The sequence below is a fragment of the Mobula birostris genome, chromosome 30, assembly GCF_030028105.1.
Source record: "Mobula birostris isolate sMobBir1 chromosome 30, sMobBir1.hap1, whole genome shotgun sequence".
NCBI classification, from domain to species: Eukaryota; Metazoa; Chordata; class Chondrichthyes; order Myliobatiformes; family Myliobatidae; genus Mobula; species Mobula birostris.
Window position 1 is genome coordinate 825,352 of NC_092399.1, and position 23,323 is coordinate 848,674.

The window sequence follows — 23,323 nt, forward strand, 5'->3', positions numbered from 1 at the left end:
GACATCACAATAAGTCAGGAAGAGGGCAGGATTGTCTTTTGTGGATGAGATCAAACAAGTGGATTATCTTCACTGAAGACACCATCATCATTTGAATCAACTTCTACTTTTAAAAGTTTTATATGTCACAAGAAGGAAGTAGGAAAAATGATTCTTGTCCAATGTTTCTTTCTGCACCTCATCATTAAAAACTGATTAGCTGTTCACAGTCATGTTGCTGTTTGTGAGAACTTGCAGTGCATATATTAGCATTTCAGAGAGAGTTGTGAATATTGCTTCAAGTTATTCTAAGTTAACGAAGACATTTTGAGACATTCAGAATGGGCAAAGGTGCAGTTTTTATCCAAACTCTAGATTTTTCCTTTGACTTTGGACGATGTTGCAAGAGTCACAGAGCCATGCAAGAACAGAAACAGGCCCTTGTATGCACCATCCTCATAACACCTGTTGTATCTAATCCCACTCATCTACATTAGGTCCATAGACTTCTATGACTTAGAATTATCGAGTCATAGAGCACTACAGCACAGAAAAAGGCCCTTTGGCCCATCTATTTCACTCAGACCCAATCTTCTTTCTACCTGCACCCAACCATATCCCTCCATGAGAACTGAAATACTTTAATCTCCAAAGTAATGAATGTATTTGACTCAATGCTTCTTAAATACCATGTGAATACTTGCCTCCCCCACATCTTCAGGTGGCACATTCCAGACTCCAATTACCCTTTCTGTAAAATAATTCCTCCTCCATCCCCCTCTAAATCTCTGACATTACACTTTAAACCCAAAGCCTCTTGTCTTGGACATCCCCACCATGGGGAAAAGATAATTAATATCCACTTTATCACTTCCATAATTTTATAGACCTCTGTCAGGTCATTCTTCAACCTCCTTCAATCCAGAAAAAAGCGAAGCTTGCCTACCCAGGCAACATCAAGGTGAATTTCCTCTGTACTCTCACATGTGGAACCACAGCCTTCCATTAGTGTGGTGTCTGGAACTGCATACAATAATCTAGCTGTGGCCTAACCAATGTTTTATAAAGTTGTAATAGTTGCACTCTTTGGCAAACATTAGTTTTTATTTCTATAACCAAGTGGTAGATTTGCAAGTGTCTTGTACCTCAGTTATACCTCAATTGATAATTTACAAAGAAAATGAAATGTTTCATAATACACATCTGCAAGTAATAATGAGATAACACGAAGTCCAAGATCCTTGAAATATTTGTGCATGTGTCTAATCCAATTCATCCTATATGTATATTGTTCTTTTTCGTTCTTTTCCATACCAAGCTTCTTACATTCATAGGGTTTAGATATTGACATAAAATGCAAGTGGTTATAGAACAAGCAAAGTGATAGTAAGGGGGAATTGGGAGAATCCACAGCAGTCCTCATTGAGGGGGTCAACATTGGAAAGAGCGAGCAGCCTCAACTTCCCAAGCTTCAACATGTGAGGAATCTGGAGTTGTGGCTTGTTGACCTACAGTTTATTAGGGAAACTGAGCAGGAGATAGACAGGAGCTACAGGGAGTTAGTCACCCCGAGGCTGCAGGAGTTAGATAAGTGTGTTATTCTCAGGGGAGGGAAGGGAAGAGCTCAGATAGTAGAGAGCACCCCTGTGGCCACCCCCCTCAGTAATCGTTATCTCATTTTGGATGCAGTTGAGGGGGCTAACCTCACAGAGGATGACCGCGGTGATCAGGTCTCTGGCACTGAGCCTGGTTCCGTGGTGCTGAAGGGAAAGAGGAAGATAAGGAATGCGGTAGTCACAGGGGATTCCATAGTGAGGGGAACAGACAGGAGGTTCTGTCAGCCTGATAGAGATGCCCGCATGGTGTGTTGCCTCCCAGGTGCCAGGGTACGGGATGTCTCGGATCGGGTGCAGAGCATTCTGAAGGGAGAGGGTGAATAGCCAGAGGTCTTGGTACACTTTGATACCAATGATATAGGTAGACAAGGGGAGGAGGTCCTGAAGAGAGAATTCAGGGAGTTGGGTAGGAAGCTGAAAATCAGGACCGCTAGGATAGTAATCTCAGGACTTCTGCCTGTGCCACGTGCTAACGAGCGCAAGAATAGCATGATCATGCATATTAATACATGGCTGAGAGACTGATGTAGGAGGGAAGGCTTTGGGTTTCTGGATCACTGGGACTTCTTCTGGGGGAGGTATGACCTGCACAAAAAGGACGGGTTACACCTGAACCCAAAGGGGTCCAATATCCTAGCAGGCAGATTTAATAGAGCTGTTTGGGAGGGATTAAACTAATTTGGCAGGGGGATGGGAACTGGAGTGATAGAGCTGAAGAAGGAGAAAACAGAAATAAATCAAACATAGAATGCAACAGAGATGAAAGAAAGGACAGGCAGGAGATGAGACATAATCACAGCCAGTGGGATGAGTTACAGGGCAATAGAGGCATGGTGCAGTTAAAACAGAAAAGAGAAAATACTGGACTGGAAGTGTTATATTTGAATGTACACAAGTATTACGTTGTGGCCATCTCTGAAACTTGGCTAAAGGATGCTTGCCATTGGGAGCTGAATGTCCAAGAATATACGGTCTATCAGAAAGATAGGTTAGTAGGCAGAGGGGTGGTGTGGCCCTGTGGAAAGAAATAATATTAAATCATTAGAAGGGGATGACATGGGATTGGAAGGTGTAGAGCCCCTGTGGGTTGAGTTGAGAAATGCAAAGGGTAAAAGGACCCTAATGGCAGTTGTATACAGGCCCCCAAACAGCAGCTGGGATGTGGATTACAAATTACAGCAGGAGATAGAAAAGACATGTCAGAAGGGCAACGTAATGATAATCAACACACATAAATGTTGCTGGTGAACGCAGCAGGCCAGGCAGCATCTCTAGGAAGAGGTGCAGTCGACGTTTCAGGCCGAGACCCTTCATCAGGACTGACTGAAGGAAGAGTGAGTAAGGGATTTGAAAGTTGGAGGGGGAGGGGGAGATCCAAAATGATAGGAGAAGACAGGAGGGGGAGGGATGGAGCCAAGAGCTGGACAGGTGATAGGCAAAAGGGGATACGAGAGGATCATGGGACAGGAGGTCCGGGAAGAAAGACAAGGGTGGGGGGGGGCCACCCAGAGGATGGGCAAGGGGTATATTCAGAGGGACAGAGGGAGAAAAAGGAGAGTGAGAGAAAGAATGTGTGCATAAAAATAAGTAACAGATGGGGTACAAGGGGGAGGTGGGGCATTAGCGGAAGTTAGAGAAGTCGATGTTCATGCGATCAGGTTGGAGGCTACCTAGACGGAATATAAGGTGTTGTTCCTCCAACCTGAGTGTGGCTTCATCTTTACAGTAGAAGAGGCCGTGGATAGACATGTCAGAATGGGAATGGGATGTGGAATTAAAATGTGTGGCCACTGGGAGATCCTGCTTTCTCTGGCGGACAGAGCGTAGATGTTCAGCAAAGCGGTCTCCCAGTCTGTGTCGGGTCTCGCCAATATATAAAAGGCCACATCGGGAGCACCGGACGCAGTATATCACCCCAGCCGACTCACAGGTGAAGTGTTGCCTCACCTGGAAGGACTGTTTGGGGCCCTGAATAGTGGTAAGGGAGGAAGTGTAAGGGCATGTGTAGCACTTGTTCCGCTTACACGGATAAGTGCCAGGAGGGAGATCAGTGGGGATGGATGGGGGGGACGAATGGACAAGGGAGTTGCGTAGGGAGCGATCCCTGCGGAATGCAGAGGGGGGGGGAGGGAAAAATGTGCTTAGTGGTGGGATCCGGTTGGAGGTGGCGGAAGCTACGGAGAATAATATGTTGGACCCGGAGGCTGGTGGGGTGGTAGGTGAGGACCAGGGGAACCCTATTCCTAGTGGAGTGGCGGGAGGATGGAGTGAGGGCAGATGTACGTGAAATGGGGGAGATGCGTTTAAGAGCAGAGTTGATAGTGGAGGAAGGGAAGCCCATTTCTTTAAAAAAGGAGGACATCTCCCTCGTCCTAGAATGAAAGGCCTCATCCTGAGAGCAGATGCGGCGGAGACGGAGGAATTGCGAGAAGGGGATGGCGTTTTTGCAAGAGACAGGGTGAGAAGAGGAATAGTCCAGATAGCTGTGAGAGTCAGTAGGCTTATAGTAGACATCAGTGGATAAGCTGCCTCCAGAGACAGAGACAGAAAAATCTAGAAAGGGGAGGGAGGTGTCGGAAATGGACCAGGTAAACTTGAGGGCAGGGTGAAAGTTGGAGGCAAAGTTAATAAAGTCAACGAGTTCTGCATGCGTGCAGGAAGCAGCGCCAATGCAGTCGTCGATGTAGCGAAGGAAAAGTAGGGGACAGATACCAGAATAGGCACGGAACATAGATTGTTCCACAAGGGCCCATGGAATTATAGCGAAGTTACTAGCATGGGTGGAGCGATGGCTGATTGGCAGAAAACAGAGAGTGGAATAAAGAGATCCTATTCTGGCTGGCTGCCAGTTAACAGGGGAGTTCCACAGGGATCAGTGTTTGGACCGCTGTTTTTTATGATATATGTCAGTGATTTGGATGATGGGATTAATGGATTTGTGGCTAAATTTGCAGGTGATACAAAGATAGGTGGAGGAGCGGGTAGTGTTGAGGAAACAGAGAGCCTGCAGAAATACAATGTTGGAAAGTGTATGGTCATGCACTTTGGTTGGAAGAAATAAACAGGCAGACTATTATTTAGATGGGGAGAGAATTCAAAATGCAGAGATGAAAAGGGACTTGGGAGTCCTTGTGCAAGATACCCTAAAGGTTAACCTCCAGGTTGAGTCGGGTCTGAAGAAGGCGAATGCAATGTTGGCATTCACTTCTAGAGGTATAGAATATAAGAGCAGGAATGTGATGTTAAGGCTCTGTAAGGCACTCGTAAGACCACATTTGGAGTATTGTGTGCAGTTTTGAGCACTTTATTTTAGAAAGGATATACTGACATTGGAGAGGGTTGAGAAGATTCATGTGAATGATTCCATGAATGAAAGGGTTACTGTATGAGGAGCATCTGGCAGCTCTTGGGTTGTATTCCCTGGAGTTCAGGAGAATGAGGGGGGATCTCATAGAAACATTCTGAATGTTGAAAGGCCTGAGCAGATTAGATATGGCAAAGTTATTTCCCATGGTAGGGGAGTCTCGGAGAAGGGGGCATGACTTCAGGATTGAAGGACGTCCATTTAGAACAGAGATGTGGAGAAACTACTTTAGTCAGAGGGTGGTAAATTTATGGAATTTTTAGGCACGAATGGCTGTGGAGGCCAAGACATTGGGTGTATTTAAGGCAGAGATTGATATGTTCTTGATTAGCCAGGGCATCAAAGGGTATGGGGAGAAGGCAGAGGAATGGGGATGACTGGAAGAATTGGATCAGCCCATGATTGATTGGCGGAGCAGACATAATGGGCCGAATGGCCTACTTCTGCTCCTATCTCTTATGTCTATGATCTTATCTCAGAAGATCTATCCTGTGCCCAACACATTGATGCAATCACAAAGAAGACTTTTGCCAGCAGCCTCCACTTCATTAGGAGTTTGAGGAGATCTGGCATGTTACCAAAGACTAACCAGTCTCTATGATGTACTGCGGAGAACATTCTGATTGGTTGCAATACCACCTGGTCTGGAGATTCTAATGTGCAGGATCCATCATCTGCATTCTGGGCACAACCTCTCCACCATCAAAAGGCAGTGCCTCAGGAAGATGGCACTCATTAAGGACACATCACATGCCCGCTTCTCGCTGCTACCGTTAGGGATGAGGTACAGGAGCCTGAACACCCACACTCAGTGCTTTAGGAACAGACTCTTTCTCTCTGCCATCAGATTTCTGAATGGACATTGAACACTACCTCACTAATCCACTCTTGCACTATTTTGTTATTCGTTTGTTTGTTGTAATTTTTTGTCTTGCATTGTACTTCTGTTAAAAAACAACACATTTCAAAACAAATGTCAGTGGTAGTAAACCTGATTCTAATCCTGCTAAATTTTGTTCTTTGAAGCACTTTTGGTTTTTATGACAGCAGCTTAATGGTTACAGTCTCAAAGTTTCAAACTTAATTAATTAACTCTGCCTCAGATCTCTTCCCAGGATGAGGCTTTCCTTTCCAGGAAATTAGAGATGTCCTCCTTCTTCAAAGGACAGGGTTTCCATTTCTCCACCATTGAAGCTTCTCCTCCATTTAACCATATAACCATATAACAATTACAGCACAGACACTCGGCCGTTCTAGTCCACGCCGAACTCTTACTCTCACCTAGTCCCATCTACCTGCACTCAGCCCATAACCCTCCATTCCTTTCCTGTCCATATAGCTATCCAATTTTACTTTAGATGACAATATCAAACCTGCCTCTACCACTTCTGCTGGAAGTTCGTTCCACACAGCCACCCCTCTCTGAGTAAAGAAGTTCCCCCTCATGTTGCCCCCAACTCTCAACTCATGTCCTCTTGTTTGAATCTCCCCTACTCTCAAAGGAAAAAGCCTATCCACGTCAACTCTATCTATCCACCTCATAATTTTAAATACTTCTATTAAGTCCTCCCTCAACCTTCTAAGCTCACCTGGACGTGTGCTCACCCCATCTTCCTGGCACCTTAACAGGGATAAGGTTCCTCTTGTCCTCATCTACCACCCCATGAGCCTCCACATCCAACACTTTATTCTCCACAACTTCTGCCATCTTCAACAGGATCCTACCACGAAACACATCTTTATCTCTCCCCACTCTCGGCTTTCCATAGGGATCGTTCCCTCCATGATTCCCTTGTCTATTCTTCTCTCCCACCTGATCTCCCACTTGGCACATTGCCCTACATGCGACAAAAATGCTACACCTATCCATACACTTCCTCCCTTCCCTCCATTTAGGGCCCCAGGCAGTTCTTCCAGATGAGGTAACAATTCAGCTGTGAATCTGCTGGAGTCAGCTATTGTTACCGGTGCTCCTAATGCAGCCTCCTCTATATTGGTGAGACCTGACATAAATTGTGGGACCACTTTGTCGAGCACCTCTGCTCCATAAGCCAAAAGCAAAATTTCTCAGTGACCAGTCGTTTTAATTTCTAACCCCATTCCCATTTGACATGTCGGTGCATGGCCTCCTCTTTTGCCATGACAAGGCAACCCTCAGGGTAGAGGAACAACACCTCATATTTGTAGCCTCCAATCTGATGGCATGTATACTGATTTCTCCGTCTGGTAATTTTTTTCTCATTTTACATCTATACCCCACTCTGGCCTCTTACCTCTTCTCTTCACCTGCCTGTCATCTCCCCCTACTGTCTCTCCTTCTTCCCTTTCTCCTATGGTCCATTTTTCTCTCCTATCAGATTCCTTTCTCTCCAGCCCTTTATCTTTCCCACCCACTTGGCTTTACCTATCAACTTCTAGCTGGTCTCCCTGCCTCTCCCCCCACCTTTTTATTCTGGTATCTTCCCCCTTTCCTTTTTAGGACTGAAGGAGGGGCTCAAATCGAAACGGCAACTGCTTATTCACTTCCATAGATGCTGCCTCTCCTGCTAAGTTCCTCCAGCATTTTGTGTATGTTGCTTTGGATTACCAGCAACTGCAGAATCTCTTGTGTTCTTAAGTACAAGTATTTAAATGCCTCAGCTACACGTATTTAAATGCCTCAGCTACAGTGGAGGGATTTGAATTCATATCTCCTAATTAGTGGTCTAGATCTCTAGATATAAATCCACTCATTTAACCTCACTTTGGTTGGTCAGCACAACGTCTCCCTGTGGTAACAAGTTCCACAATCTCACCACTCAGCAGGTAAAGAAGTTTCCCATGGATTACCTGTTGAATTTATTTGTTATTTATTGTATTTCCGGCATCTACAGATGATAAATAGGTACCTTATTTGAAATGGGAGCATTTTTTGCTCGAAAGCTTGTGGCTCCTTTGTGGTTGTTTGGCAGATGTGGATATGTCTTTTGCAGCACTGATGAACTTACAATGAATTTTCAAGAGTTGACCCTTTGAGATTTTGTGCATGGAATTTACCAAGCTAATCCAGCCACAGTGAAATTTGCATCATGTTTGTATTGCAACAGTGCCACTAAATGCAGCTCACCCAAGAGCCACGCTAAAAAGTTGAGCCTGTAGGGGATGCATGGTCCAGTCATCGCCAGGAAATTTCTCCTCAATATTTTAGGTGCTGACTCATCCAAACATAACTACCACCTGCTGGAGAAGGATTTCACTCTTGGCCGCTCCTTGGAACATTGAGCAAGGGTTCTTGGGGTCAGAGGGCTAAAGCTGTTACAGTGAGATCCAAGTAAATGCACGCACAGGGAAACAGACATAAGGGTACAGCACTTAGCCCATCAAGTGTGGTAAGGACTTTCAGATGCTAAACTCAACTTGCCCTTGCTGTGGGTTTGGTAACGAAAGCAGTGAAGAGACCAGATGCAGCACCATGAGGCCAGAGCTGTTTGACCGCTGGAGACTTGTGTCCAAATCTCACTCTGGCAACAAGGGACCTCAAGTTCAACTGATCAATTAACTTTGAAATGCAGAAGCTGATATCATTGGTTATGAGACTACTGAATTGCTGTAATGTCCCTCATGGAAAAAATTCTGTTGTCTTTACTCAGTCCAGCCTGTATGTGTCAGTCATGTAGCAATATGTTTGACTCCTAACGAATTCCTAAATTCAAGGCTATTGGGAAATGACAATATGGCGAGGCCCTCCATTGGTCAGAGTCCAGCTGTCTACGTGATACAGAGGTCAGAGCAATATGATTTGGAGAGCAAGCTGCTGCCCATGTATCAGGCTCCCCTTTCCATGCAGCTGATAAACCCAAAGGAACAGCAGAGACGAATACAGTTTGGCAGCAGTAGTGTCACAGGAGTTGCCTGTTAGCATTGAACTCAGCACTGGACTCCATTAGGGACTCCAGCTTCACCAGTCCCACTCCCATTTCCCTCTTTCACCTTAACTCCTTACCTGTCCATCACTGCCCTCTGGTGCTCCTCCCCCTTCCCTTCCTTCTATGGACTTTCACTGTCTCCTATCAGATCCCACCTTCTCCAGCTCCTTATCTCTTTCACCCTTTCAACTTCCCAGTTCAATAGTTAACCCCTACACCTCTCTCCTTGTTTCACCTATCACATAACATCTTGTACTTCTTCCTCCCCTTCCCCCACCTTCTTGCTCTAACTTCTCAACTTTTTTTCCAGTCCTGATGAAGGGTCTTGGCCCGAGACATCGACTATTTATTCTTTTCCATAGATGCTGCCTGGCCTGCTGAGTTCCTCCAGCATTTTGTGCGTGTTTCTTGGATTTCCTGTGCCTTCTGAATTTCTGCCAGGAATTCCAGCCATTTCTGTTCTTCCATCCACCCTGCTACACCCACTGGGAGAACTGTGTCCAGTCTGCTCTCCTCACTGCAGGAGGGATGTGGAAAATGTAGAGAGAGTGCAGAGGAGATTTACAAGGATGTTGCCTGGCTTGGAGGGTGTACCTTATGAGAATAGGTTAAGTGTACTTGGCTTTTTCTCCTTAGAGCGATGGAGGCTGAGAGATGACCTGATAGAGGCGTATAAGATGATGAGGGGCAATGATCATGTGGATAGCCAGAGGCTTTTTCCCAGGGCTGAAATGGCTAACACAAGGGGGCATAGTTTTAGGGTGCTTAGAAATAGGTACCGAGGGGAAGTCAGGGGTAAGTTCTTCACACGGAGAGTGGGGATGCATGGGATGCACTGCCGGCGGAAGCGGACACCCTAGTGTCTTTTAAGAGCCTCTTAGGTATTTACGTGAAGCTTAGAAAAATAGAGGGCTATGCACTAGGGGAATTCTAGGCAGTCTCTAGAGTAGGTTACATGGTCGGCACAACGTTGTGGGCCGAAGGACCTGTATTGTGCTGTAAGTTTCTATGTTCCATGTTCTATTGTCCCTCTTCCCATCAAACTGCAATCATTGTGTCTGAAAGTCATAAACATAAATGAAACAGAATTTTTCCAAGGAAGAGCACAATTAGAACAAAAATAAACAAAATCCGTTGTAGTGCAAGGAGGTCAAAGTAGTTATAGTGTTGCTAAGCTCTGGTGATTGGGCTTGTGCCTGCTGATTCAAGAACCAAATGGCTGAAGGAAAGAGGTCGTACTAGAACCTAGTCATGTGCGACTTCAGGCTTCTGTACCTCTGCCCAGTAGCAGCTGTGAGCAGATGGCATGGCCCAGATGGTGGAGATCTTTGTTGATGGATTTTCACACCATTTTCTATAAAATCTAAGGACTGTTGTGTATGAAAATCCCAGAAGATTGTCATTTTCTGAGATACTCAAAGCACCCCATCATTCCACAGACAAAGTCACTTAGATCACATCTATTCTCCATTCTGATGATTGGTCAGAAAAGCAGCTGAGCCTTTTGGCCATGCCTGTATGCTTTCATGCATTGAGTTGCTGCCACATGATGTAAAATGGTGGGAAAAACGGAAAACATCCAGTGAGGGCAGTTCAGTGGGTGAAAACACTTTGTTAATGAGAGAGGTCAGAGCAGAATGGCCAGACTGGTTCAACCTGGCAGGAAGGTGACAGTAACTCAAATAATTACAGCACTGGTGAGCAGAAGAACATATCTGAACGGAAAACAGATCAAACATTGAAGTGGATGGGCAAGTGCAGCAAAAGATCACAAACATACACTCAGTGGCCACTTTATTAGGTATAGAATGTAGCTCATAATGTGGCCACTGGGTGTAAGTACAACTGGGTTTGAATGTTTCTCCAATGTAACTGTCTCTGTCTCACTGGCAGACTGCAGACTGACACAGATCTCTTCCTCCTATCCACAATGAAGGTAGCTTTGAATTGAATTGGTTAGTTACAATTTGCCTCTTGTTCCCTTGGCATGTTAATAGCTCCCCTGCCAGACAATTAAAACAAGAAGTTGCCACCCTATTTATTGTGGCTAAAAATACAAGAGCTGATAAATGAAGATCTGAGGAAGAGAGAGATGTAATTAAATGACGATAAGAATAGCTGCAATCCCCAGCATCACAATATTCAATTAATAGATAAAGATGTTTTTGTACTTATCATTTCTCTCTCAAAGTACTTTACTAATGTAAAACTTTAAGTCAGTAGAACAGAAATAGTCCATTCAGCCCATTGAGTCTGTTCTGGCATTCCAACCTGGCAGATGTATTATCCTTCTCAACCCCATTCTCCTGCCTTCTCCCTATAGACCATAAGCTCATCAAATCTCGCTGATGGAATCTCTCTCAACCAATGTAATCTTTGACTAACCAATAACCTATCAATCCCTGCTTTAAATACATTCAATGACTAGGCTCCACTGCCATCTGTGGCAATGAATTCCACAGATTCGTTACCCTCTGGCTAAAGAACTTCCTTGTCATGTCTGTTCCAAATGGACATCCTCCTATTCTGAGTCTGCGCCCTCTATTCCTAGACTCCCACACTATAGGAAACATCCTCTCCACATCCACTCTGTCTAGGCCTTTCAATATTCGATAGGTTTCAATGAGATTCTCCCCTCATTCTTCTAAACTCCAGTGAGCACAGGCCCAGAATCATCAAACTCTCCTCATACATTAAACCTTTTGTTCCCAGAATCATTCTCGTGAACCTCCTCTGCATCTTCTTCAATGACAGCACATCTTTTCTTAGATAAAGGGCCCACAACTGCTCACTATACTCCATGTGCAATCTGACCAGTGCCTTATAAAGCCTCCGCATCAATTTCATTATCTTACATTCTTGTCCTCGATGCCTTTGATAACCTTTGATGTCCTGACTAATCAAGAATGTATCAACCTGCATTTTAAATATACTCAATGACTTGACCTCCACAGCCGTCCGTGCAAATGAATTCCACGGATTCACTGCCCTCTGGCACAAGAAACCTCTCCTAATTTGCACAGCAAGATCCCAAAGGAAAGAAGAGTAACTGTAAAGAATAAAGTCCTAACCTATTCAATCTTTCCTTATAATTCAGGTTCTTCAGACCCAGCAACATGTGAACTTTCTCTGTACTCTTTCAACCTTAATTACTGTACACCTGTAGTTAGGTGACCAAAACGGCACACAATACTCCAAATTAGACCTCACCAATGTCTTAAACAACTTCAACATAACATCCCATCTCCTGTGCTCAGTACTTTGATTTTATAAAGGCCAATGTGCCAAGAGAGTTCTTTAAGACCCCGTCTACCCGTGACACTACTGGCAATGAGTTATGGACATGTATTCCTAGACTGATATTCAGGAGTTATAGACCTGTATTCCTTTGTTCTATTCCACTCCTCAGTGTCCTACCATTTATTGTGTAGGACCTACCTTGGTTGTCTTCATTAAATTCTATCTGACATTTTTCAGCCCTTTTTTCCAGCTGATCCAGATCCTGCTGGAAGCTCTAATAGACTTCATTGCTGTCTACTACACCCCTGATCCGGTGTCAGCTGCAAATTTGCTGATGTATAGAACATAGAGCATAGAAACTCTACAGCACATAACAGGCCCTTCAGCCCACAATGTTGTGCCGACCATGTAACCTATTCTCAAAACTGCCTAGAATTTCCCTACCACATAGCCCTCTATTTTTCTAAGCTCCATGTACCTATCTAAGAGTCTCTTAAAAGACCCTATTGTATCCACCTCTGTGACCTTCATTGACAGTGCATTCGACACACCCACAACTCTCTTTGTGAAAAACTTACCTCTGACGACCCCCCTGTACCTACTTCCAAGCACTTTAAAGCAATGCCACCTCATGTTAGACATTTCAGCTCTGGGAAAAAAGCCTCTGGCTATATACACGATCAATGCCTCTCATCATCTTATACACCTCTATCAGGTCACTTATCATCGTCCGTCACTCCAAGGAGAAAAGCCCAAGTTCACTCAACCTATTCTCATAAGACATCCTCTCCAATCCAGGCAACATCCTTGTAAATCTCCTCTGCATTCTTTCTATAGTATCCACATCCTCCCTGTAATGAGGTGCCAAAACTGAACACAGTACTCCATGTGGGATCTGACCAAGGTCTTATATAGCTGTAACATTGCCTCATGGTTCTTGAACTCACTCCCATGGTTGATGAATGCCAGTACACCATAAGCTTTCTTAACAACACTGTCAACATCTGCAGCAGCTTTGAGTGTCGTATGGACACGGACTCCAAGATCTCTCTGATCCTCCACACTGCCAAGAGTCTTACCATTAATACTATATTCTGTCTTCAAATTTGACCTACCAATATGAACCACTTCACACTTACCTAGGTTGAATTCCATCTGCCACTTCGCAGCCCAGTTCTGCATCCTATCAATGTCCCGCTGTAACCTATGACAGCCCTCCAGACTATCCACAACACCCCCAACTTCTGTGTCATCAGCAAACTTACTAACCCACTTCTTCATCCAGGTCATTTATAAAAATCCCGAAGAGGAGGGGTCCAGAACAGATCCCTGTGAAAAACCACTGGTCACTGATCTCCATGCAGAATATGAACATCTACAACCACCCTTTGCCTTCAGTGGTCTAGCTAATTTTGGATCAAGGTTTCCTTGAATTCCACGCCTCCTTTTTGCATGTAGAACCTTATCAGATGCCTTACTGAAATCCATATACACTACATCAATCGCTCTACCTTCATCAACGTGTTTTGTTACATCCTCAAAGAATTCAATCGGGGTCCATGCCACTGCACCCTGAACCACCATCAGCCTCTCACAGGCCATTAGAGGTGGGCAATAAATGTCATTGACCGTCTCAAACTATAAGTTAGTAGATATTTGTGTGTATTGTCTTCCTTCAGATCCCAATAGCCATTATTCCCTCTGTACGAATACTCCCAGTAAACCACTATCGTGCACTATTGTTGTATAACTAATTTAGCATTTAAAGAGAACAGCTGATTTGTGAATGAGAATATACTGAATATTTTATAAGTACTCAATATTCCCTTAAAGTGTCAACAAATATATATTAATAAAATCTTGAAACTATAATTTAACAGAAAGTGGAATGGTTTCAAAATTAAATATCAAGCTTTTTGAATGACTCAACAGGTAAAATTATTGACTGATGTGCAATGAAGTGGAACCACCAGGAAGGTGCCATGTTTGGTATTCATAGTTTTCAATGGTTACACTGAAAATTTACACTTAATATTACACACATCAGAGATCCCCACCACCTAGGCGATGTTCTTTTCTTGCTACTCCCATCAGGTAGAAGGCGCAAGGGCTTCAGGACTTCACTGTTGAAGACACCAGCAGTGTGCCCGATGTTGAAAGGGGCGAGGGAAGAGAAGTGAGTGCAGTTACTATTACAAGGGAGAAGAGGCTCAAAAAGCTGAAAGACCTAAGGGTACATAAGTCACCTGAACCTGACAAACTGCACTCTAGTGTTCTGAAAGAGATAGCGGTAGAGATTATTTAGATTAGATTATGAGGACACTCAGTCCTCGTTTATTGTCATTCAGAAATGCATGCATTAAAAAATGATACAATGTTCCTCCAGAGAGATATCACAGAAACACAGGACAAACCAAGACTAAAACTGACAAAACCACATAATTATAACATATAGTTACAACAGTGCAAAGCAATACCGTAATTTGATAAAGAGCAGACCATGGGCACGGTAAAAAAAAGTCTCAAGTCCCGATAGCCCCGTCATCTCACGCAGATGGTAGAAGGGAGAAACTCTCCTTGCCGTGATCCTCCAAGCGCCGCAAACTTGCTGATGCATTGGAAGCACCCGACCACAGCTGACTCTGAGTCCGTCCCAAAACTTCGAGCCTCCGACCAGCCCTCTGGCACCGAGCACCATCCTCTGCCGAGTGCTTTGACCCTGCCCCGGTTGCTGAGCAACAAGCAAAGCCAAGAACTCGGGGCCTTCCCCTCCGGAGATTCTGGATCACACAGTAGCGGCGGCAGCGAAACAGGCATTTCAGAAGTTTCACCAGATGTTCCTCTGTGCTCTCACGTCTGTCTCCATCAAATCAGGATTGTGCATGGCACTCTACTTGACAGATAACAGATATCATCATCACTGGAGTGGCTGCTGCACGCTGCGTCGCGCCGCCATCTTCTCCTCTCCTTTGTGGAGACTTTAGTAATGATCTTTGAAGAATCATTGGACTCTGGCATAGAGCCAGAGGACTGGAAAATTGCAAATGTCTTTCCACTCCTTAAGACAGGAGGAAGACATTAGAAAGAAAATTACAGACCAGTTAGTGGATTGGAAGATGTTGGAGGCAGTTGTTAAGGGTAAAGTTATGGAGTACTTGGAGACATAGGACAAAGTCAACATGGTTTCCTTATATCTTATGGACTCGCACCACCAGGTTTAAGAACATCAGGCTCTTGAACAAAAGGGGATAACTACACTCACTTGCCCATCCATTGAGATACTCCCATAACCAAAGATCTCACTTTAAGAACTCTTTATCACATCAATTCATACTTTCATTATTTATTGCTATTTGTTTTTATTTCCATTTACACAGTTTATTGTCTTCTGCACTCTGGTTGATCTTCCATTTATCCTGTCATAGTTACTATTCTATAGATTTGCTAAGTATGCCTGCAAGAAAATGTATCTCAGGGTTGTATATGGTTACATATATGAACTTTGATAAAAAATTGAATTTGATCTTTGAAGATGCTGAGACCACACCAGATGTACAAAGAAGCTGCAGCACATGTGTGAGAACAATGTAAAATTCAACCCAGAATGTCAGTTCTACGTCCCGCCATAGATGCCTCCTGATCCGCTGGGTCCCTCCAGACTTCCAGCAACAACTATCGCTTGTATGTTTATGATGTGCCTTGGCCGCTTTCATCATTGAAACAGGAATATAAGTACATCATCATTTTGTTTATAACTTGCATCTGTGTTTCTCAAAGGTAAAAAAAAAACAAGTCGTGCTGATTGATAACCAGCCCAACTGATCTGCGGATGCGGTAAATGTGAACTAAAAGTGCAAACGGCTCAGTAGGTCAGGCAGCATCTGCAGTATAAGAACCTTCCCTATCCAAATGAGCCATATGCGTGGATGACCAAGCCAAGGTTCATGGCCAATGAGCCCCGTTATTTTGATGGTTCAGCAGACTGTATCCAGTTAGTTTCCTCTATCTTCAATGCATACAAGCACATGAAAACACAGAAGCAACCATAAGTAATAATATCTGAAATGTCCTTACATAAAGTCTTATGAACACTTGAATTTTAGTCTATTATAAACCACGTCCACCCTGTACATACACAGGTATGCCTCACTGTATATAGTTCACGATTATTTGCACTATTGTTTTGTTTGCTTTTTGATTCTGTACAGCGAGAGCTCAGGGAAAGCGGCATCAAATTCCCTGTATGTGTCCAATACTTGGCGATAATAAAAGATTCTGATTCTGATTCTGAAATCATTTACATTGTTTCATTCAGAAGTTAATTTAACTTTTTTTGATAGATTTTCACTACCAGAATAAATTTAAAAATTACCTCATCCTTGAGGTTTCAAATGAGTGCAGGACAGTTTATTTCTTCCTTTCACACTCCCCATTTCTCTTCTCCTCCCCCACCCTCTCTCTATCTCTCTCTTCCCCTCTCCCTTTTCCTCTCCCTCACATCCTATCTCTATCTATTTCTGTCTCTCTCACTCAATCTCCATTTCTCTCCCCTCTCTCTCCCACTATATTTCCTTTCCTTCCCTCCTCTCCTTCTCCCTCCCTCTCCCTCTTGTTCCCCTTCTTGCTCCTGTTCCCGCGCTCTCTATTGCTGGTTTCACACATTCATGTCCAGTTTTCAGATGTCTTTCTAAATTGGTTATTTTTGTGATAAAGAAACTGGACCCACAAAGCATTAGATATAGGACATAAGTATTTTTTCTCAGCCATGCATTGCATGAGTTAATCTAAAACTTATTACAATCATCTCCATTTCTTTCTACCTGTTTGCTGGAGCACGATTTAATTCATACATGACTTGTAGTCACACCTTTTCCATCAGCAATCATTGAGCTATGACAGAGCTTTACAAAACACCTGCTAAAATTCACTCTTGTGCAAACTTTCTTTCAAAATGTGTTGTTTAACACTCCAGTTTTCTTGGACAGAGTAAATTGCTTAAATGCACAAGGGAGATGCATGTGTTCATCAGAATTTCACTCATTTCAGGGTGCTGGAGTGACAAGCTCATGTTAGTTTGGAGGCAGGAAGCTGCAGAGGAATAGTGGGACGTGGAAAATGCTTCTGAAGAGGAGTTGAGGCCAACATAGATCACTGCAATCATATTGAACGGAGGGACAAGCTTCAGGGACCTGTTGGCCCATTCCTGCTCCTGTTTTGTGTTCTTGTTGACAGGAGTACATAATCCAGACCAATTCACCGAGTGCAAAACCACGTAGGTCCACCTACATATTCCATATTCTTTAGTGTAGAACCATGTGGGTCCACTTATATGTTCCATATTCTTTAGTGCAGAGCCGTGTGGGTCCACCTACATATTCCATATTCCTTAGTGCAGAACTGTGTGAGTCCATCTGCATATTCCATATTCCTTCATGCAAAACCATGTGGGTCCATCTACATATTCTATGTTTCTTAGAAGGAGACCATTTGGCCCATTAAATTGATAGTGTCTCATGGATCCATCACTTTCTCCCTATAATTGAGGATTACTCTCCTTATATTCCTACCCAGGTTCTAACACTTACTTATATTTTTGGACCAATTTGCAGTGGCCAATTAATGTATAAGATGCACAACATCGGGAATGTTCTTCCCCTGGCCACACTCCCATGTAGTCAGAAGGAGAACATGCAAACTCCACACAGTCAGCACTGGGAGATCAGGATGCAATCCTGATGGCTTGTGAAGCAGCAGCTCTAAGAGCTGCACCCAGACTGTTGCCCAGCTCCAGTAGAAAGAGAACATTTTGCATTTAATGTCAAATCAAGGGCCCATTTTCTCCTCTGGTGAACATAAAAGTAATGCAGCACCTTTCAATGGTTCTTCTTGGCATCCCAAGTAATAATGGCCTTGAATGAGAATCAAATTTAATATCACTGTCTTATAGGATGTGAGATTTGCTGCTTTCTAGCATATTACAGTGCAACTTAAAATTACTAGAAATAAATCAATAATGCAAGAAGTGTAAAAATGAGGTAATGTTCATAGGCCATTCAGATATCTGATGGTGGAGGGGAAGAAGCTGTTTCTAAATCAACCCATGTACCACCTCCCTTATGGTAGTAATGAGAAGATGCATATCCCAGCTGATGAGAGTCCTTAATGATGGATGCCACCTTCTTTGGGCACCCCCTCTTAAAGATATCCTCAATGGTGTGGAGAGTTGTGCCCGCGATGGAGATGGCTGAGCCTAGAACACATTGCCTCTTGCGATCCTGTGCGTTGGAGCCTCCAGTCAAAACAATGGTGAAATCAGTCAGAAGGTTATCCACAGTACATCTGTGAAATACAAAAATCTCAAACTCCTAATGAAGTAGAGCTGCAGTCATGTCTTCATCATGATTGCATTAACTTGTTGGGTCTAGCTTGGATCCTCTGAGATGTTGACACCCAGGAACTGCAGGCTGCTCATCTTTTCCACTGCTAACCCCTCAATAAAGTCTGGTGTGGTTCAGAAGTCCATGATCAATTCCTTAGTCTGGCTGATGTCGAGTGCAAAGTTGTTATTGCAACACCACTCAACTAGCCTCCAAGAGAACGACAACCTTGATATAGTGTTTGGAGACTAGTGTGCCTCAATGACCTGGAGAGCTATGTTAGCTGGGATCAGGGCCTTGTGCTTTGACTCTTGGTAGGGTCAACCATGCTGAACAGGTCAAAGGGTAGAGGCCAGACTAAGAGTGGTCCACCATTCCTGCAGGTTTGGGGGATCAGTTCAGGACTAATAAACATGACTGGTGAAAGAAATTGGTACTAAACAGTGATGAAGAATCCTTCTCTATATGTGTGCGATGGTATTCCTGAGTCTCCACCCTGAACTTGCATGACTGACAGTAGTGAAAACTGAGAGGAAGCTACTGGTACAATAAAGGAAGCCCTGAACACTGCAAAGACCAAGACCAAAATTGATTTTTGGAACATATGGACCATGTACAACACTGACAAGCTAGCAAAAGCAACCGCAGAAATGCATCGTTACAACCTATATACACTGGATGTCAGTAAGGCAGATGAACAGGGTCTGGCAGACTAAAGGCAGCAACTGGTGAAACAGTTTTATACTCGGGAAGGGAAGGTGGTCAGCATCATAATGGTGTAGCTGTCATTTTGAAGAAAAGCATGCTGGAGTGGAAACCAATCAACAGTAGGCTGATGAGAGTCAGGCTGAAAGGGAAGCAAATGAACATGACTGTGATCCAGTACTATGCTCCAACTAACAATAGTGACATTCAAGAAAAGGGCGTCTTCTATCAACAGCTGCAGTCGGAGGCAGAGTTAAAACCACACTACAGCATAATCATTGCCATGGGAGATCTAACACCAAAGTGGGAAATAACAACTCAACCTTCACTAGAGTCATGGGCATCCATGGATGGATGTGGAATGATGAATAACAATGGTGAAAGACTGGTGGAATTCTGTGCCATGAACAATCTGGTCATAGCAGGGACCTTCTTCCCACACCGTGAAAACTGACATGATGCTCACCCAATGGATGCGACAAGAACCAGATTGACCATTTAATGATCAATGGTATGTGGAGGCAATCCTTGCAGGATGTAAAGTTGAAGAGAGGAACAGATACCGGAAGTGATCACCACTTTATTGTAGGAGTGATGAAACACAAGCTGAGAAGCACTGGGACCAGAACATATGTACAAAGACATTTTGATTTGAAAAGGTCAAGAACACCAGTGTGTGATTTGCCTTCACCATTCAACTTAAGAAGAGATTCCGGGCCTTGCAAGACCTTGAGAGGTACGTATCAGTAGACAGGATTGACGCAATGTGGAAACGGATTGCCTCTGTCTTCAAGGAGATCAGCGAGACTTGTATAGGATACAAAGCTGGAAAGGAGAACGAAGGATGAGTACAGCAGGAAACATGGACAGCCTTAGAAGAAAGATGGAAAATTAAGAAGGAAGTGATAGATGAAAAGTCAACATGAGTTAAGGTGAAACTTCAACTAGCGTACATTGAAGCTAACAAGAAAGTGAAGAGTCTTGTAGGAAAGGATGAGGTATTCTACATTGAAGACCTTGCAGAGCAGGCTGAAGCACCAGCCAGTCAAGATGATCAGGGAAATATATACAAGATTTCAAAATTGGTGAGAGATGAGAGTGCTCTGCTTTTGACAACTGAGAAAGAGAAAGGAGCACAATGGACAGAGTATTTCAGAGAATTACTGAATAGATCATCACCAAATGAAGAACCTGACATACAAGAGGCAGCAGAGAGGCTCAGCGTCATTACAGATCCAGCCCAAGAAAGAAGAGATTGTTGCTACAATTAAATTATTAAAGAACAGCAAAGCTCCAGGACATGACCATTTGAACGCCAAACTATTCAAAGCTAAACCAAAGCTGCAGCAGCCACCCTGCAACCACTGGAATGGGGACAGGTACCCAAGAATTGGACAAAGGTAATTATTGTTAGGTTCCCAAGAAAGGAGCTGGTGTGACATCACACTTTTGTCAGTGCCCAGCAAGATTCTCGCAAAAGCCATTGTCCAGTCGATTATAGATGCTGTCGACATGTGCTTGAGGAGGAACGGAGGCTGTGTCAACCAAATCTTCATGCTACATAACATCATAGAACAGTGCACAGAATGGCAGAGACAACTGTATGTTCATTTTGTGGACTTTGAAAAGGCATTTGGTAGCATCCACAGGAAGAGCCTCTGTTGAATTCTCAGATCATACGGGATCCCTTCCAAAGTTGTCCAGCCCATCCAGGGTTTCTATGCTAATTGCACTTGCACAGTTGGGGACTGCAATTTGAGCTTTGAAGTCATGATAGGAGTCAGGCAAGTCTGTGTGAAGTTGGCAATATGATTTAACCTAGTGATTGAGTTATGGGGCAAACAATGAAAGATAACCAGAGAGGCATTAGGTGGATTCCATTCTCTACTTCAGAAAGCCTTGACTTTGTGGATGAGCTTGCATTATATCACATACATACCAGCACAGGCAAGAGAAAACTTAACGTCTGTGTACCTTTGGTGGATAGGTTGGACTCAGAGTCAGCCAGAGAAAACTGAGACCATGACGCTCAATCAAGACATATGGTGTCAACTTATAAGACCATAGACCATAAGATATAGGAGCAGAAGTAGGCCATTTGGCCCATAGAGTCAGCTCTGCCAGTCAATCATGGGCTGATCCAATTCGTCCAGTCATCCCCACTCCCCTGCCTTCCCCCCATACCCTTTAATGCCCTGACTAATCAAGAACCTATCTATCTCTGCCTTAAATACACTCAATGACTTGGCCACCATAGCCACTCATGCCAACAAATTCCACAGATTTACCACCCTCTGACTAAAGTAGTTTCTCCACATCAGTTCCTCAAAAAACTGCAGTAGGTTAGTCAGGCAGGATTTTCCTTTCAGAAAACCATGCTGGCTTTGGGCTATCTTGTCATGTGCCTCCAGGTACACCGTAATCTCATCCCTAACAATCAATTCCAACAACTTCCCAACCACTGATGTCAGGCTAACAGGTCTATAGTTTCCTTTCTGCTGCCTCCCACCCTTCTTAAGTAGTGGAGTAACATTTGCAATTTTCCAGTATCCGGAACAATGCCAGAATCTATCGATTCTTGATACTTACACAGCACTGACAGATTCAGCTACCTGTGCAGCATCATTTGGCAGGATGGTGAGACCAAGGACAACATCCACTACAAACTCAACAAGGTTGGTAGCGTCTACAGATCAATGAGCAGCATATGGGGATCAACCAAGTACAGCATCCACGACAAGGTAAAGCAGTACCAGAGCTGTGTTCTGTTCACATTCGTGTACAGGCCTGAATGCCGGTGCATAACAGAGAACAATCTCGCCAGGCTGTCGTCATTCCACACCATGAGCCTCCGAAAACTCTTCTGTATTTTCTGGCCAAGAAAGATCTTCAATTCTACCCTACTCCTTCAATGTCATCAAGAGGAACATAGCCACGATCATCACGAGGAAACGTTAGAGATGGATTCACATGTGATGAGAAGGGAGGCCACCTCCATCATCAAGACAGCTCTTCATTGGACCCCTGAAGGGCGAAGGAAATTGAGGAGACCATAGCCAACTTGGCACTGTACCATAGAGGCAGAAGTTTGGACACTGAACCACACCTGAAGCACAATCGAGAAGATGGCCGAGGACAGGCAGAGATGGAGGACCTTCAAACTCCAGCGGCATAACGAGCAGTAACTCAACCAATCAATCTGTCTCACTCCTGTACACCTCCTCATCATCATCTGAGATTTTACCAATAACAGTGGTGTCATCAGTGAATTTATAGATGCCATTTTAGATGTGTCTGGCCCGTGCTTGTCATGAGTGTAGAGCGAATAGAGCAGTGGGCTAAGCATTGATTCCTTTGAGAAAACTGCCTGCTGTGTTTCTTACAACCATGAACACATATCAAAACGACTTCACTGCCTGCAAAGTGCTTTGAACATTTGGCACCCAATGAGGACAATGTATCAATCAAAGCCTTTTCTTAAAAGTGGCCTGTGATATACAAAGAAGTGTACTTTTGTACAACACAGTAGCATAGCAGTGCCAGCAACTCTAGTTCAATTGTGCCGTTTTCTATAAAGAGATTGTATGTTCTCTCCATGATCACGTGGGCTTTCTTTGGGTATTCCAGTTTCATCCCATATTCCAAAGATATATGGCTTAGTGGGCTAATTGGTGAGTGTGGGTTTGCTTTATGCTTTATACTTTATTGTCGCCAAACAATTGGTACTAGAACGTACAATCATCACAACGATATTTGATTCTGCACTTCACACTCCCTGGATTACAAATATTAAATATTAAAGATATTAAAAATAGTTAAAATTAGTAAATATTAAAAATTTAAGTTACAAATCATAAATAGAAAATAGAAAAATGGTAAGTAAGGTAGTGCAAAAAAACCGAGAGGCAGGTCCAGATATTTGGAGGGTACGGCCCAGATCTGGGTCAGGATCCGTTCAGCAGTCTTATCACAGTTGGAAAGAAGCTGTTCCCAAATCTGGCCTTACGAGTCTTTAAGCTCCTGAACCTTCTCCCGGAGGGAAGAGGGATGAAAAGTCTGTTGGCTGGGTGGGTCGTGTCCTTGATTATCCTGGCAGCACTGCTCCGACAGCATGCGGTGTAAAGTGAGTCCAAGGAC

At 43.8% G+C, this 23,323-nt stretch overlaps 1 protein-coding gene across 4 annotated transcripts in view; it reads left to right on the forward strand.

Annotated features, from left to right (window-relative positions):
* The window catches only part of hivep3b (HIVEP zinc finger 3b), a 699,020-nt gene that overhangs the window by 429,714 nt on the left and 245,983 nt on the right, over positions 1-23,323 (forward strand). The window lies entirely within an intron of this gene.